Genomic DNA, 15,805 nt, shown 5'->3' on the forward strand with positions numbered 1-15,805 from the left:
TTGGCCGCTCTTCTCTCTGAAACGGTTGTACTTATCGTCTGCAAAGCTATGTCTCGTGCTCCAGTATGCGGAGACACTAAAAGCACCATAGTAGAAAACAGATGAAGCTTCTAAGTTGATGTAATAGCCAGTAAGATATAGTACAATTCAAGTTTTAGGTATCGATTATTGACTTTTTAGCTGGCTTTGGTGCCCTGGACATGAGCTAGGACCTTAAGATTCTGCATGAAAGGAGGACTAGCTGCCGAGTTGCACGGGAGAATGTGGAATGTGTTCATATGTAGTAAAAACCTAGAAATCCTTCCGTTTTCGTCATTTGTTATCGAATCGACTTAAAGCCAGATCGTCACACTGGCCGCTCTTCTTTCTGAAACGGTTGTACTTATCGTCTGCAAAGATATGACGTGTGCTGCGGTATGCGGAGACACTACAACCACCATAGTAAAACACAGATGAAGCATCTAATTTAATGTAATAGCCAGTAAGAAGTAGTAGAATTCAAGTTTTAGGTATCGATTATGGAATTTTTAGCTGGCTTTGGTGCCTTGAACATGAGCTAGGACCTTAAGATTCTGCATGAAAGGAAGACTAGCAGCAGAGTTGCACGGGAGAATGTGAAAAGTGTTCATATGTAGTAAAAACCTGAGAAATCCGTCCGTATTCGTAATTTGTTACCGAATCGACTTAAAGCCAGATCGTCACATTGGCCGCTCTTCCCTCTGAAACGATTGTGCTTATCGTCTGCAAAGCTATGTCGCGTGCTGCGGTATCCGGAGACACTAAAAGAACCGTAGTAGAACACAGATGAAGGTTCTAAGTTGATGTAATAGCCAGTAAGAAGTAGTCCAATTCAAGTTTTAGGTATCGATTATTGACTTTTTAGCTGGCTTAGGTGCCTTGCACATGAGCTAGGACCTTAAGATTCTGCATGAAAGGAGGACTAGCAGCAGAGTTGCACGGGACAATGTGAAAAGTGTTCATATGTAGTAAAAACCTAGAAATCCGTCCGTTTTCGTCATTTGTTACCGAATCGACTTAAAGCCAGATCGTCACATTGGCCGCTCTTCTCTCTGAAACGGTTGTACTAATCGTCTGCAAAGCTATGTCGCGTGCTGCGGTATGCGGAGACACTAAATGCACCATAGTAGAACACAGATGAAGCTTCTAAGTTGATGTAATAGCCAGTAAGAAGTAGTACAATTCACGTTTTAGGTAGTGATTATTGACTTTTTATCTGGCTTTGGTGCCTTGGACATGAGCTAGGACGTTAAGTTCTGCATGAAAGGAGGACTAGCAGCCGTGTTGCACGGGACAATGTGAAAAGTGTTCATATGTAGTAAAAACCTGAGTAATCCGTCCGTTTTCGTCATTTGTTATCGAATCGACTTAAAAGCCACATCGTCACATTGGCCGCTCTTCTCTCTGAAACGGTTGTACTTATCGTCTGCAAAGCTATGTCGCGTGCTGCGGTATGCGGGAGACTCTCAAAGCACTATAGTAGAACACAGATGAAGCTTCTAAGTTGATGTAATAGCCAGTAAGAAGTAGTACAATTTAAGTTTTAGGTATCGATTATTGACTTTTTAGCTGGCTTTGGTGCCTTGGACATGAGCTAGGACCATAAGATTCTGCATGAAAGGACAACTAGCACCTGAGTTGCAAGGGAGAATGTGAAAAGTGTTCATATGTAGAAAAACCTGAGAAATCCGTCCGTTTTCGTCATTGGTTATCGACTCAACTTAAAGCCAGATCATCACATTGGCCGCTCTTCTCTCTGAAACGGTCGTAATTATCGTCTGCAAAGCTATGTCTCGTGCTCCAGTATGCGGAGACACTAAAAGCACCATAGTAGAAAACAGATGAAGCTTCTAAGTTGATGTAATAGCCAGTAAGATATAGTACAATTCAAGTTTTAGGTATCGATTATTGACTTTTTAGCTGGCTTTGGTGCCTTGGACATGAGCTAGGACCTTAAGATTCTCCATGAAAGGAGGACTAGCTGCCGAGTTGCACGGGAGAATGTGGAATGTGTTCATATGTAGTAAAAACCTAGAAATCCTTCCGTTTTCGTCATTTGTTATCGAATCGACTTAAAGCCAGATCGTCACACTGGCCGCTCTTCTCTCTGAAACGGTTGTACTTATCGTCTGCAAAGCTATGTCGCGTGCTGCGGTATGCGCAGACACTAAAAGCACCATAGTAGAAAACAGATGAAGCTTCTAAGTTGATGTAATAGCCAGTAAGAAGTAGTACAACTCAAGTTTTAGGTATCGATAATTGACTTCTTAGCTTGCTTTTGTGCCTTGGACATGAGCTGGAACCTCGATATTCTGCATGAAAGGAGGACTATCAGCCGAGTTGCACGGGTGAATGTGAAAAGTGTTCACATGTAGCAAAAACATTAGAAATCCGTCCGTTTTCGTCATTTGTTATCGAATCGACTTAAAGCCAGATCGTTACATTGGCCGCTCTTCTCTCTGAAACGGTTGTACTTATCGTCTGCAAAGCTATGTAGCGTGCTGCGGTATGTGGAGACACTAAAAGCACCATAATAGAACACAGATGAAGCTTCTAAGTTGATGTAATAGCCAGTAAGAAGTAGTCCAATTCAAGTTTTAGGTATCGATTATTGACTTTTTAGCTGGCTCTGGTTCCTTGGACATGAGCTAGGACCTTAAGATTCTGCATGAAAGGAGGCCTAGCTGCAGAGTTGCACGGAAGAATGTGAAAAGTGTTCATATGTAGTAAAAACCTAGAATTCGTCCGTTTTCGTCATTTGTTACCGAATCGACATAAAGCCAGATCGTCACATTGGCCGCTCTTCTCTCTGAAACGGTTGTACTTATCGTCTGCAAAGCTATGTCGCGTGCAGCGGTATGCGGAGACACTAAAATCACCATAGTAGAAAACAGATGAAGCTTCTATGTTGATGTAATAGCCAGTAAGATATAGTACAATTCAAGTCTTAGGTTTCGATTATTGACTTTTTAGCTGGCTTTGGTGCCTTGGACATGAGCTAGGACCTTAAGATTCTGCATGAAAGGAGGACTAGCAGCCGAGTTGCACAGGAGAATGTGGAATGTGTTCATATGTAGTAAAAACCTAGAAATCCGTCCGTTTTCGTCATTTGTTACCGAATCGACTTAAAGCCAGATCGTCACATTGGCCGCTCTTCTCCCTGAATCGGTTGTACTTATCGTCTGCAAAGCTATGTCGCGTGCTGCGGTATGCGGAGACACTAAAAGCACCATAGTAGAACACAGATGAAGCTTCTAAGTTGATGTAATAGCCAGTAAGAAGTAGTACAATTCAAGTTTTAGGTATCGATTATTGACTTTTTAGCTGGCTTTGGTGCCTTGGACTTGAGCTAGGACCTTAAGATTCTGCATGAAAGGAGGACTAGCACCCGAGTTGCACGGGAGAATGTGAAAAGTGTTCATATGCAGTAAAAACCCGAAAAATACGTTCGTTATCGTCATTTTTTTATCGAATCGACATGAGGCCAGATCGTCACATTGGCCGCTCTTCTCTCTGAAATGGTTGTACTTATCGTCTGCAAAGATATGACATGTGCTGCGGTATGCGGAGACACTAAAACCACCATAGTAAAACACAGATGAAGCATCTAATTTAATGTAATAGCCAGTAAGAAGTAGTACAATTCAAGTTTTAGGTATCGATTATGGATTTTTAGCTGGCTTTGGTGCCTTGGACATGAGCTAGGACCTTAAGAATCTGCATGAAAGGAGGACTAGCAGCCGAATGGCACGGGAGAATGTGAAAAGTGTTCATATGTAGTAAAAACCTGAGAAATCCGTACGTTTTCGTCATTTGTTATCGAATCGACTTAAAAGCCAGATCGTCACATTGGCCGCTCTTCTCTCTGAAACGGTTGTACTTATCGTCTGCAAAGCTATGTCGCGTGCTGCGGTATGCGGGAGACTCTCAAAGCACTATAGTAGAACACAGATGAAGCTTCTAAGTTGATGTAATACCCAGTAAGAAGTAGTACAATTTAAGTTTTAGGTATCGATTATTGACTTTTTAGCTGGCTTTGGTGCCTTGGACATGAGCTAGGACCATAAGATTCTGCATGAAAGGAGAACTAGCACCGGAGTTGCACGGGAGAATGTGAAAAGTGTTCATATGTAGAAAAACCTGAGAAATCCGTCGGTTTTCGTCATTTGTTATCGACTCAACTTAAAGCCAGATCATCACATTGGCCGCTCTTCTCTCTGAAACGGTCGTAATTGTCGTCTGCAAAGCTATGTCTCGTGCTCCAGTATGCGGAGACACTAAAAGCACCATAGTAGAAAACAGATGAAGCTTCTAAGTTGATGTAATAGCCAGTAAGATATAGTACAATTCAAGTTTTAGGTATCGATTATTGACTTTTTAGCTGGCTTTGGTGCCTTGGACATGAGCTAGGACCTTAAGATTCTGCATGAAAGGAGGACTAGCAGCCGAGTTGCATGGGAGAATGTGGAATGTGTTCATATGTAGTAAAAACCTAGAAATCCGTCCGTTTTCGTCATTTGTTACCGAATCGACTTAAAGCCAGATCGTCACATTGGCCGCTCTTCTCTCTGATACGGTTGTACTTATCGTCTGCAAAGCTATGTCGCGTGCTGCGGTATGCGGAGACACTAAATGCACCATAGTAGAACACAGATGAAGCTTCTAAGTTGATGTAATAGTAAGTAAGAAGTAGTACAATTCAAGTTTTAGGTAGTGATTATTGACTTTTTATCTGGCTTTGGTGCCTTGGACATGAGCTAGGACGTTAAGATTCTGCATGAAAGGAGGACTAGCAGCCGAGTTGCACGGGTGAATGTGAAAAGTGTTCACTTGTAGCAAAAACATTAGAAATCCGTCCGTTTTCGTCATTTGTTACAGAATCGACTTAAAGCCAGATCGTCACATTGGCCGCTCTTCTCTCTGAATCGGTTGTACTTATCGTCTGCAAAGCTATGTCGCGTGCTGCGGTATGCGGAGACACTAAAAGCACCATAGTAGAACACAGATGAAGCTTCTAAGTTGATGTAATAGCCAGTAAGAAGTAGTACAATTCAAGTTTTAGGTATCGATTATTGACTTTTTAGCTGGCTTTGGTGCCTTGGACTTGAGCTAGGACCTTAAGATTCTGCATGAAAGGAGGACTAGCAGCCGAGTTGCACGGGAGAATGTGAAAAGTGTTCATATGCAGTAAAAACCCGAAAAATACGTTCGTTATCGTCATTTTTTTATTGAATCGACATAAGGCCAGATCGTCACATTGGCCGCTCTTCTCTCTGAAATGGTTGTACTTATCGTCTGCAAAGATATGACGTGTGCTGCGGTATGCGGAGACACTAAAACCACCATAGTAAAACACAGATGAAGCATCTAATTTAATGTAATAGCCAGTAAGAAGTAGTACAATTCAAGTTTTAGGTATCGATTATGGATTTTTAGCTGGCTTTGGTGCCTTGGACATGAGCTAGGACCTTAAGATTCTGCATGAAAGGAGGACTAGCAGCAGAGTTGCACGGGACAATGTGAAAAGTGTTCATATGTAGTAAAAACCTAGAAATCCGTCCGTTTTCGTCATTTGTTACCGAATAGACTTAAAGCCAGATCGTCACATTGGCCGCTCTTCTCTCTGAAACGGTTGTACTTATCGTCTGCAAAGCTATGTCGCGTGCTGCGGTATGCGGAGACACTAAATGCACCATAGTAGAACACAGATGAAGCTTCTAAGTTGATGTAATAGCCAGTAAGAAGTAGTACAATTCACGTTTTAGGTAGTGAATATTGACTTTTTATCTGGCTTTGGTGCCTTGGACATGAGCTAGGACGTTAAGTTCTGCATGAAAGGAGGACTAGCAGCCGTGTTGCACGGGACAATGTGAAAAGTGTTCATATGTAGTAAAAACCTGAGTAATCCGTCCGTTTTAGTCATTTGTTATCGAATCGACTTAAAAGCCAGTTCGTCACATTGGCCGCTCTTCTCTCTGAAACGGTTGTACTTATCGTCTGCAAAGCTATGTCGCGTGCTGCGGTATGCGGAGACTCTCAAAGCACTATAGTAGAACACAGATGAAGCTTCTAAGTTGATGTAATAGCCAGTAAGAAGTAGTACAATTTAAGTTTTAGGTATCGATTACTGACTTTTTAGCTGGCTTTGGTGCCTTGGACATGAGCTAGGACCTTAAGATTCTGCATGAAAGGAGAACTAGCACCGGAGTTGCACGGGAGAATGTGAAAAGTGTTCATATGTAGTAAAAACCTGAGAAATCCGTCCGTTTTCGTCATTTGTTATCGACTCAACTTAAAGCCAGATCATCACATTGGCCGCTCTTCACTCTGAAACGGTCGTAATTATCGTCTGCAAAGCTATGTCTCGTGCTCCAGTATGCGGAGACACTAAAAGCACCATAGTAGAAAACAGATGAAGCTTCTAAGTTGATGTAATAGCCAGTAAGATATAGTACAATTCAAGTTTTAGGTATCGATTATTGACTTTTTAGCTGGCTTTGGTGCCCTGGACATGAGCTAGGACCTTAAGATTCTGCATGAAAGGAGGACTAGCTGCCGAGTTGCACGGGAGAATGTGGAATGTGTTCATATGTAGTAAAAACCTAGAAATCCTTCCGTTTTCGTCATTTGTTATCGAATCGACTTAAAGCCAGATCGTCACACTGGCCGCTCTTCTTTCTGAAACGGTTGTACTTATCGTCTGCAAAGATATGACGTGTGCTGCGGTATGCGGAGACACTACAACCACCATAGTAAAACACAGATGAAGCATCTAATTTAATGTAATAGCCAGTAAGAAGTAGTAGAATTCAAGTTTTAGGTATCGATTATGGAATTTTTAGCTGGCTTTGGTGCCTTGGACATGAGCTAGGACCTTAAGATTCTGCATGAAAGGAAGACTAGCAGCAGAGTTGCACGGGAGAATGTGAAAAGTGTTCATATGTAGTAAAAACCTGAGAAATCCGTCCGTATTCGTAATTTGTTACCGAATCGACTTAAAGCCAGATCGTCACATTGGCCGCTCTTCCCTCTGAAACGATTGTGCTTATCGTCTGCAAAGCTATGTCGCGTGCTGCGGTATCCGGAGACACTAAAAGAACCGTAGTAGAACACAGATGAAGGTTCTAAGTTGATGTAATAGCCAGTAAGAAGTAGTCCAATTCAAGTTTTAGGTATCGATTATTGACTTTTTAGCTGGCTTAGGTGCCTTGCACATGAGCTAGGACCTTAAGATTCTGCATGAAAGGAGGACTAGCAGCAGAGTTGCACGGGACAATGTGAAAAGTGTTCATATGTAGTAAAAACCTAGAAATCCGTCCGTTTTCGTCATTTGTTACCGAATCGACTTAAAGCCAGATCGTCACATTGGCCGCTCTTCTCTCTGAAACGGTTGTACTAATCGTCTGCAAAGCTATGTCGCGTGCTGCGGTATGCGGAGACACTAAATGCACCATAGTAGAACACAGATGAAGCTTCTAAGTTGATGTAATAGCCAGTAAGAAGTAGTACAATTCACGTTTTAGGTAGTGATTATTGACTTTTTATCTGGCTTTGGTGCCTTGGACATGAGCTAGGACGTTAAGTTCTGCATGAAAGGAGGACTAGCAGCCGTGTTGCACGGGACAATGTGAAAAGTGTTCATATGTAGTAAAAACCTGAGTAATCCGTCCGTTTTCGTCATTTGTTATCGAATCGACTTAAAAGCCACATCGTCACATTGGCCGCTCTTCTCTCTGAAACGGTTGTACTTATCGTCTGCAAAGCTATGTCGCGTGCTGCGGTATGCGGGAGACTCTCAAAGCACTATAGTAGAACACAGATGAAGCTTCTAAGTTGATGTAATAGCCAGTAAGAAGTAGTACAATTTAAGTTTTAGGTATCGATTATTGACTTTTTAGCTGGCTTTGGTGCCTTGGACATGAGCTAGGACCATAAGATTCTGCATGAAAGGACAACTAGCACCTGAGTTGCAAGGGAGAATGTGAAAAGTGTTCATATGTAGAAAAACCTGAGAAATCCGTCCGTTTTCGTCATTGGTTATCGACTCAACTTAAAGCCAGATCATCACATTGGCCGCTCTTCTCTCTGAAACGGTCGTAATTATCGTCTGCAAAGCTATGTCTCGTGCTCCAGTATGCGGAGACACTAAAAGCACCATAGTAGAAAACAGATGAAGCTTCTAAGTTGATGTAATAGCCAGTAAGATATAGTACAATTCAAGTTTTAGGTATCGATTATTGACTTTTTAGCTGGCTTTGGTGCCTTGGACATGAGCTAGGACCTTAAGATTCTCCATGAAAGGAGGACTAGCTGCCGAGTTGCACGGGAGAATGTGGAATGTGTTCATATGTAGTAAAAACCTAGAAATCCTTCCGTTTTCGTCATTTGTTATCGAATCGACTTAAAGCCAGATCGTCACACTGGCCGCTCTTCTCTCTGAAACGGTTGTACTTATCGTCTGCAAAGCTATGTCGCGTGCTGCGGTATGCGCAGACACTAAAAGCACCATAGTAGAAAACAGATGAAGCTTCTAAGTTGATGTAATAGCCAGTAAGAAGTAGTACAACTCAAGTTTTAGGTATCGATAATTGACTTCTTAGCTTGCTTTTGTGCCTTGGACATGAGCTGGAACCTCGATATTCTGCATGAAAGGAGGACTATCAGCCGAGTTGCACGGGTGAATGTGAAAAGTGTTCACATGTAGCAAAAACATTAGAAATCCGTCCGTTTTCGTCATTTGTTATCGAATCGACTTAAAGCCAGATCGTTACATTGGCCGCTCTTCTCTCTGAAACGGTTGTACTTATCGTCTGCAAAGCTATGTAGCGTGCTGCGGTATGTGGAGACACTAAAAGCACCATAATAGAACACAGATGAAGCTTCTAAGTTGATGTAATAGCCAGTAAGAAGTAGTCCAATTCAAGTTTTAGGTATCGATTATTGACTTTTTAGCTGGCTTTGGTTCCTTGGACATGAGCTAGGACCTTAAGATTCTGCATGAAAGGAGGCCTAGCTGCAGAGTTGCACGGAAGAATGTGAAAAGTGTTCATATGTAGTAAAAACCTAGAATTCGTCCGTTTTCGTCATTTGTTACCGAATCGACATAAAGCCAGATCGTCACATTGGCCGCTCTTCTCTCTGAAACGGTTGTACTTATCGTCTGCAAAGCTATGTCGCGTGCAGCGGTATGCGGAGACACTAAAATCACCATAGTAGAAAACAGATGAAGCTTCTATGTTGATGTAATAGCCAGTAAGATATAGTACAATTCAAGTCTTAGGTTTCGATTATTGACTTTTTAGCTGGCTTTGGTGCCTTGGACATGAGCTAGGACCTTAAGATTCTGCATGAAAGGAGGACTAGCAGCCGAGTTGCACAGGAGAATGTGGAATGTGTTCATATGTAGTAAAAACCTAGAAATCCGTCCGTTTTCGTCATTTGTTACCGAATCGACTTAAAGCCAGATCGTCACATTGGCCGCTCTTCTCCCTGAATCGGTTGTACTTATCGTCTGCAAAGCTATGTCGCGTGCTGCGGTATGCGGAGACACTAAAAGCACCATAGTAGAACACAGATGAAGCTTCTAAGTTGATGTAATAGCCAGTAAGAAGTAGTACAATTCAAGTTTTAGGTATCGATTATTGACTTTTTAGCTGGCTTTGGTGCCTTGGACTTGAGCTAGGACCTTAAGATTCTGCATGAAAGGAGGACTAGCACCCGAGTTGCACGGGAGAATGTGAAAAGTGTTCATATGCAGTAAAAACCCGAAAAATACGTTCGTTATCGTCATTTTTTTATCGAATCGACATGAGGCCAGATCGTCACATTGGCCGCTCTTCTCTCTGAAATGGTTGTACTTATCGTCTGCAAAGATATGACATGTGCTGCGGTATGCGGAGACACTAAAACCACCATAGTAAAACACAGATGAAGCATCTAATTTAATGTAATAGCCAGTAAGAAGTAGTACAATTCAAGTTTTAGGTATCGATTATGGATTTTTAGCTGGCTTTGGTGCCTTGGACATGAGCTAGGACCTTAAGAATCTGCATGAAAGGAGGACTAGCAGCCGAATGGCACGGGAGAATGTGAAAAGTGTTCATATGTAGTAAAAACCTGAGAAATCCGTCCGTATTCGTCATTTGTTACCGAATCGAATTAAAGCCAGATCGTCACATTGGTCGCTCTTCTCTCTGAAACGATTGTACTCATCGACTGCAAAGCTCTGTCGCGTGCTGCGGTATCCGGAGACACTAAAATCACCATAGTAGAAAACAGATGAAGCTTCTATGTTGATGTAATAGCCAGTAAGATATAGTACAATTCAAGTCTTAGGTTTCGATTATTGACTTTTTAGCTTGCTTTTGTGCCTTGGACATGAGCTGGAACCTCGATATTCTGCATGAAAGGAGGACTATCAGCCGAGTTGCACGGGTGAATGTGAAAAGTGTTCACATGTAGCAAAAACATTAGAAATCCGTCCGTTTTCGTCATTTGTTATCGAATCGACTTAAAGCCAGATCGTTACATTGGCCGCTCTTCTCTCTGAAACGGTTGTACTTATCGTCTGCAAAGCTATGTAGCGTGCTGCGGTATGTGGAGACACTAAAAGCACCATAATAGAACACAGATGAAGCTTCTAAGTTGATGTAATAGCCAGTAAGAAGTAGTCCAATTCAAGTTTTAGGTATCGATTATTGACTTTTTAGCTGGCTTTGGTTCCTTGGACATGAGCTAGGACCTTAAGATTCTGCATGAAAGGAGGCCTAGCTGCAGAGTTGCACGGAAGAATGTGAAAAGTGTTCATATGTAGTAAAAACCTAGAATTCGTCCGTTTTCGTCATTTGTTACCGAATCGACATAAAGCCAGATCGTCACATTGGCCGCTCTTCTCTCTGAAACGGTTGTACTTATCGTCTGCAAAGCTATGTCGCGTGCAGCGGTATGCGGAGACACTAAAATCACCATAGTAGAAAACAGATGAAGCTTCTATGTTGATGTAATAGCCAGTAAGATATAGTACAATTCAAGTCTTAGGTTTCGATTATTGACTTTTTAGCTGGCTTTGGTGCCTTGGACATGAGCTAGGACCTTAAGATTCTGCATGAAAGGAGGACTAGCAGCCGAGTTGCACAGGAGAATGTGGAATGTGTTCATATGTAGTAAAAACCTAGAAATCCGTCCGTTTTCGTCATTTGTTACCGAATCGACTTAAAGCCAGATCGTCACATTGGCCGCTCTTCTCCCTGAATCGGTTGTACTTATCGTCTGCAAAGCTATGTCGCGTGCTGCGGTATGCGGAGACACTAAAAGCACCATAGTAGAACACAGATGAAGCTTCTAAGTTGATGTAATAGCCAGTAAGAAGTAGTACAATTCAAGTTTTAGGTATCGATTATTGACTTTTTAGCTGGCTTTGGTGCCTTGGACTTGAGCTAGGACCTTAAGATTCTGCATGAAAGGAGGACTAGCACCCGAGTTGCACGGGAGAATGTGAAAAGTGTTCATATGCAGTAAAAACCCGAAAAATACGTTCGTTATCGTCATTTTTTTATCGAATCGACATGAGGCCAGATCGTCACATTGGCCGCTCTTCTCTCTGAAATGGTTGTACTTATCGTCTGCAAAGATATGACATGTGCTGCGGTATGCGGAGACACTAAAACCACCATAGTAAAACACAGATGAAGCATCTAATTTAATGTAATAGCCAGTAAGAAGTAGTACAATTCAAGTTTTAGGTATCGATTATGGATTTTTAGCTGGCTTTGGTGCCTTGGACATGAGCTAGGACCTTAAGAATCTGCATGAAAGGAGGACTAGCAGCCGAATGGCACGGGAGAATGTGAAAAGTGTTCATATGTAGTAAAAACCTGAGAAATCCGTCCGTATTCGTCATTTGTTACCGAATCGAATTAAAGCCAGATCGTCACATTGGTCGCTCTTCTCTCTGAAACGATTGTACTCATCGACTGCAAAGCTCTGTCGCGTGCTGCGGTATCCGGAGACACTAAAAGCACCATAGTAGAACACAGATGAAGGTTCTAAGTTGATGTAATAGCCAGTAAGAAGTAGTCCAATTCAAGTTTTAGGTATCGATTATTGACTTTTTAGCTGGCTTTGGTGCCTTGGACATGAGCTAGGACCTTAAGATTCTGCATGAAAGGAGGACTAGCAGCCGTGTTGCACGGGACAATGTGAAAAGTGTTCATATGTAGTAAAAACGTAGAAATCCGTCCGTTTTCGTCATTTGTTATCGAATCGACTTAAAGCCAGATCGTCACATTGGCCGCTCTTCTCTCTGAAACCGTCCTAATTATCGTCTGCAAAGCTATGTCTCGTGCTCCGGTATGCGGAGACACTAAAAGCACCATAGTAGAAAACAGATGAAGCTTCTAAGTTGATGTAATAGCCAGTAAGATATAGTACAATTCAAGTTTTAGGTTTCGATTATTGACTTTTTAGCTGGCTTTGGTGCCTTGGACATGAGCTAGGACCTTAAGATTCTGCATGAAAGGAGGACTAGCAGCCGAGTTGCATGGGAGAATGTGGAATGTGTTCATATGTAGTAAAAACCTAGAAATCCGTCCGTTTTCGTCATTTGTTACCGAATCGACTTAAAGCCAGATCGTCACATTGGCCGCTCTTCTCTCTGATACGGTTGTACTTATCGTCTGCAAAGCTATGTCGCGTGCTGCGGTATGTGGAGACACTAAAAGCACCATAGTAGAACACAGATGAAGCTTCTAAGTTGAAGTAATAGCCAGTAAGAAGTAGACCAATTCAAGTTTTAGGTATCGATTATTGACTTTTTAGCTGGCTTTGGTTCCTTGGACATGAGCTAGGACCTTAAGATTCTGCATGAAAGGAGGACTAGCAGCCGAGTTGCATGGGAGAATGTGGAATGTGTTCATATGAAGTAAAAACCTAGAAATCCGTCCGTTTTCGTCATTTGTTACCGAATCGACTTAAAGCCAGATCGTCACATTGGCCGCTCTTCTCTCTGAAACGGTTGTACTTATCGTCTGCAAAGATATGACGTGTGCTGCGGTATGCGGAGACACTACAACCACCATAGTAAAACACAGATGAAGCATCTAATTTAATGTAATAGCCAGTAAGAAGTAGTAGAATTCAAGTTTTAGGTATCGATTATGGAATTTTTAGCTGGCTTTGGTGCCTTGGACATGAGCTAGGACCTTAAGATTCTGCATGAAAGGAGGACTAGCAGCAGAGTTGCACGGGAGAATGTGAAAAGTGTTCATATGTAGTAAAAACCTGAGAAATCCGTCCGTATTCGTCATTTGTTACCGAATCGACTTAAAGCCAGATCGTCACATTGGCCGCTCTTCTCTCTGAAACGATTGTGCTTATCGTCTGCAAAGCTATGTCGCGTGCTGCGGTATCTGGAGACACTAAAAGCACCGTAGTAGAACACAGATGAAGGTTCTAAGTTGATGTAATAGCCAGTAAGAAGTAGTCCAATTCAAGTTTTAGGTATCGATTATTGACTTTTTAGCTGGCTTAGGTGCCTTGGACATGAGCTAGGACCTTAAGATTCTCCATGAAAGGAGGACTAGCTGCCGAGTTGCACGGGAGAATGTGGAATGTGTTCATATGTAGTAAAAACCTAGAAATCCTTCCGTTTTCGTCATTTGTTATCGAATCGACTTAAAGCCAGATCGTCACACTGGCCGCTCTTCTCTCTGAAACGGTTGTACTTATCGTCTGCAAAGCTATGTCGCGTGCTGCGGTATGCGCAGACACTAAAAGCACCATAGTAGAAAACAGATGAAGCTTCTAAGTTGATGTAATAGCCAGTAAGAAGTAGTACAACTCAAGTTTTAGGTATCGATAATTGACTTTTTAGCTTGCTTTTGTGCCTTGGACATGAGCTAGGACCTTGATATTCTGCATGAAAGGAGGACTATCAGCCGAGTTGCACGGGTGAATGTGAAAAGTGTTCACATGTAGCAAAAACATTAGAAATCCGTCCGTTTTCGTCATTTGTTATCGAATCGACTTAAAGCCAGATCGTTACATTGGCCGCTCTTCTCTCTGAAACGGTTGTACTTATCGTCTGCAAAGCTATGTAGCGTGCTGCGGTATGTGGAGACACTAAAAGCACCATAATAGAACACAGATGAAGCTTCTAAGTTGATGTAATAGCCAGTAAGAAGTAGTCCAATTCAAGTTTTAGGTATCGATTATTGACTTTTTAGCTGGCTTTGGTTCCTTGGACATGAGCTAGGACCTTAAGATTCTGCATGAAAGGAGGCCTAGCTGCAGAGTTGCACGGAAGAATGTGAAAAGTGTTCATATGTAGTAAAAACCTAGAATTCGTCCGTTTTCGTCATTTGTTACCGAATCGACATAAAGCCAGATCGTCACATTGGCCGCTCTTCTCTCTGAAACGGTTGTACTTATCGTCTGCAAAGCTATGTCGCGTGCTGCGGTATGCGGAGACACTAAAATCACCATAGTAGAAAACAGATGAAGCTTCTATGTTGATGTAATAGCCAGTAAGATATAGTACAATTCAAGTTTTAGGTTTCGATTATTGACTTTTTAGCTGGCTTTGGTGCCTTGGACATGAGCTAGGACCTTAAGATTCTGCATGAAAGGAGGACTAGCAGCCGAGTTGCACAGGAGAATGTGGAATGTGTTCATATGTAGTAAAAATCTAGAAATCCGTCCGTTTTCGTCATTTGTTACCGAATCGACTTAAAGCCAGATCGTCACATTGGCCGCTCTTCTCCCTGAATCGGTTGTACTTATCGTCTGCAAAGCTATGTCGCGTGCTGCGGTATGCGGAGACACTGAAAGCACCATAGTAGAACACAGATGAAGCTTCTAAGTTGATGTAATAGAAAGTAAGAAGTAGTACAATTCATGTTTTAGGTATCGATTATTGACTTTTTAGCTGGCTTTGGTGCCTTGGACTTGAGCTAGGACCTTAAGATTCTGCATGAAAGGAGGACTAGCAGCCGAGTTGCACGGGAGAATGTGAAAAGTGTTCATATGCAGTAAAAACCCGAAAAATACGTTCGTTATCGTCATTTTTTTATCGAATCGACATAAGGCCAGATCGTCACATTGGCCGCTCTTCTCTCTGAAATGGTTGTACTTATCGTCTGAAAAGATATGACGTGTGCTGCGGTATGCGGAGACACTAAAACCACCATAGTAAAACACAGATGAAGCATCTAATTTAATGTAATAGCCAGTAAGAAGTAGTACAATTCAAGTTTTAGGTATCGATTATGGATTTTTAGCTGGCTTTGGTGCCTTGGACATGAGCTAGGACCTTAAGAATCTGCATGAAAGGAGGACTAGCAGCCGAATGGCACGGGAGAATGTGAAAAGTGTTCACATGTAGCAAAAACATTAGAAATCCGTCCGTTTTCGTCATTTGTTACAGAATCGACTTAAAGCCAGATCGTCACATTGGCCGCTCTTCTCTCTGAAACGATTGTACTTATCGTCTGCAAAGCTATGTCGCGTGCTGCGGTATCCGAAGACACTAAAAGCACCATAGTAGGACACAGATGAAGGTTCTAAGTTGATGTAATAGCCAGTAAGAAGTAGTACAATTCACGTTTTAGGTATCGATTATTGACTTTTTAGCTGGCTTTGGTGCCTTGGACATGAGCTAGGACCTTAAGATTCTGCATGAAAGGAGGACCAGCAGCAGAGTTGCACGGGACAATGTGAAAAGTGTTCATATGTAATAAAAACCTAGAAATCCGTCCGTTTTCGTCATTTGTTACCGAATCGACTTAAAGCC

The sequence above is a fragment of the Schistocerca gregaria genome, unplaced genomic scaffold (assembly GCF_023897955.1).
Source record: "Schistocerca gregaria isolate iqSchGreg1 unplaced genomic scaffold, iqSchGreg1.2 ptg000198l, whole genome shotgun sequence".
NCBI lineage: Eukaryota > Metazoa > Arthropoda > Insecta > Orthoptera > Acrididae > Schistocerca > Schistocerca gregaria.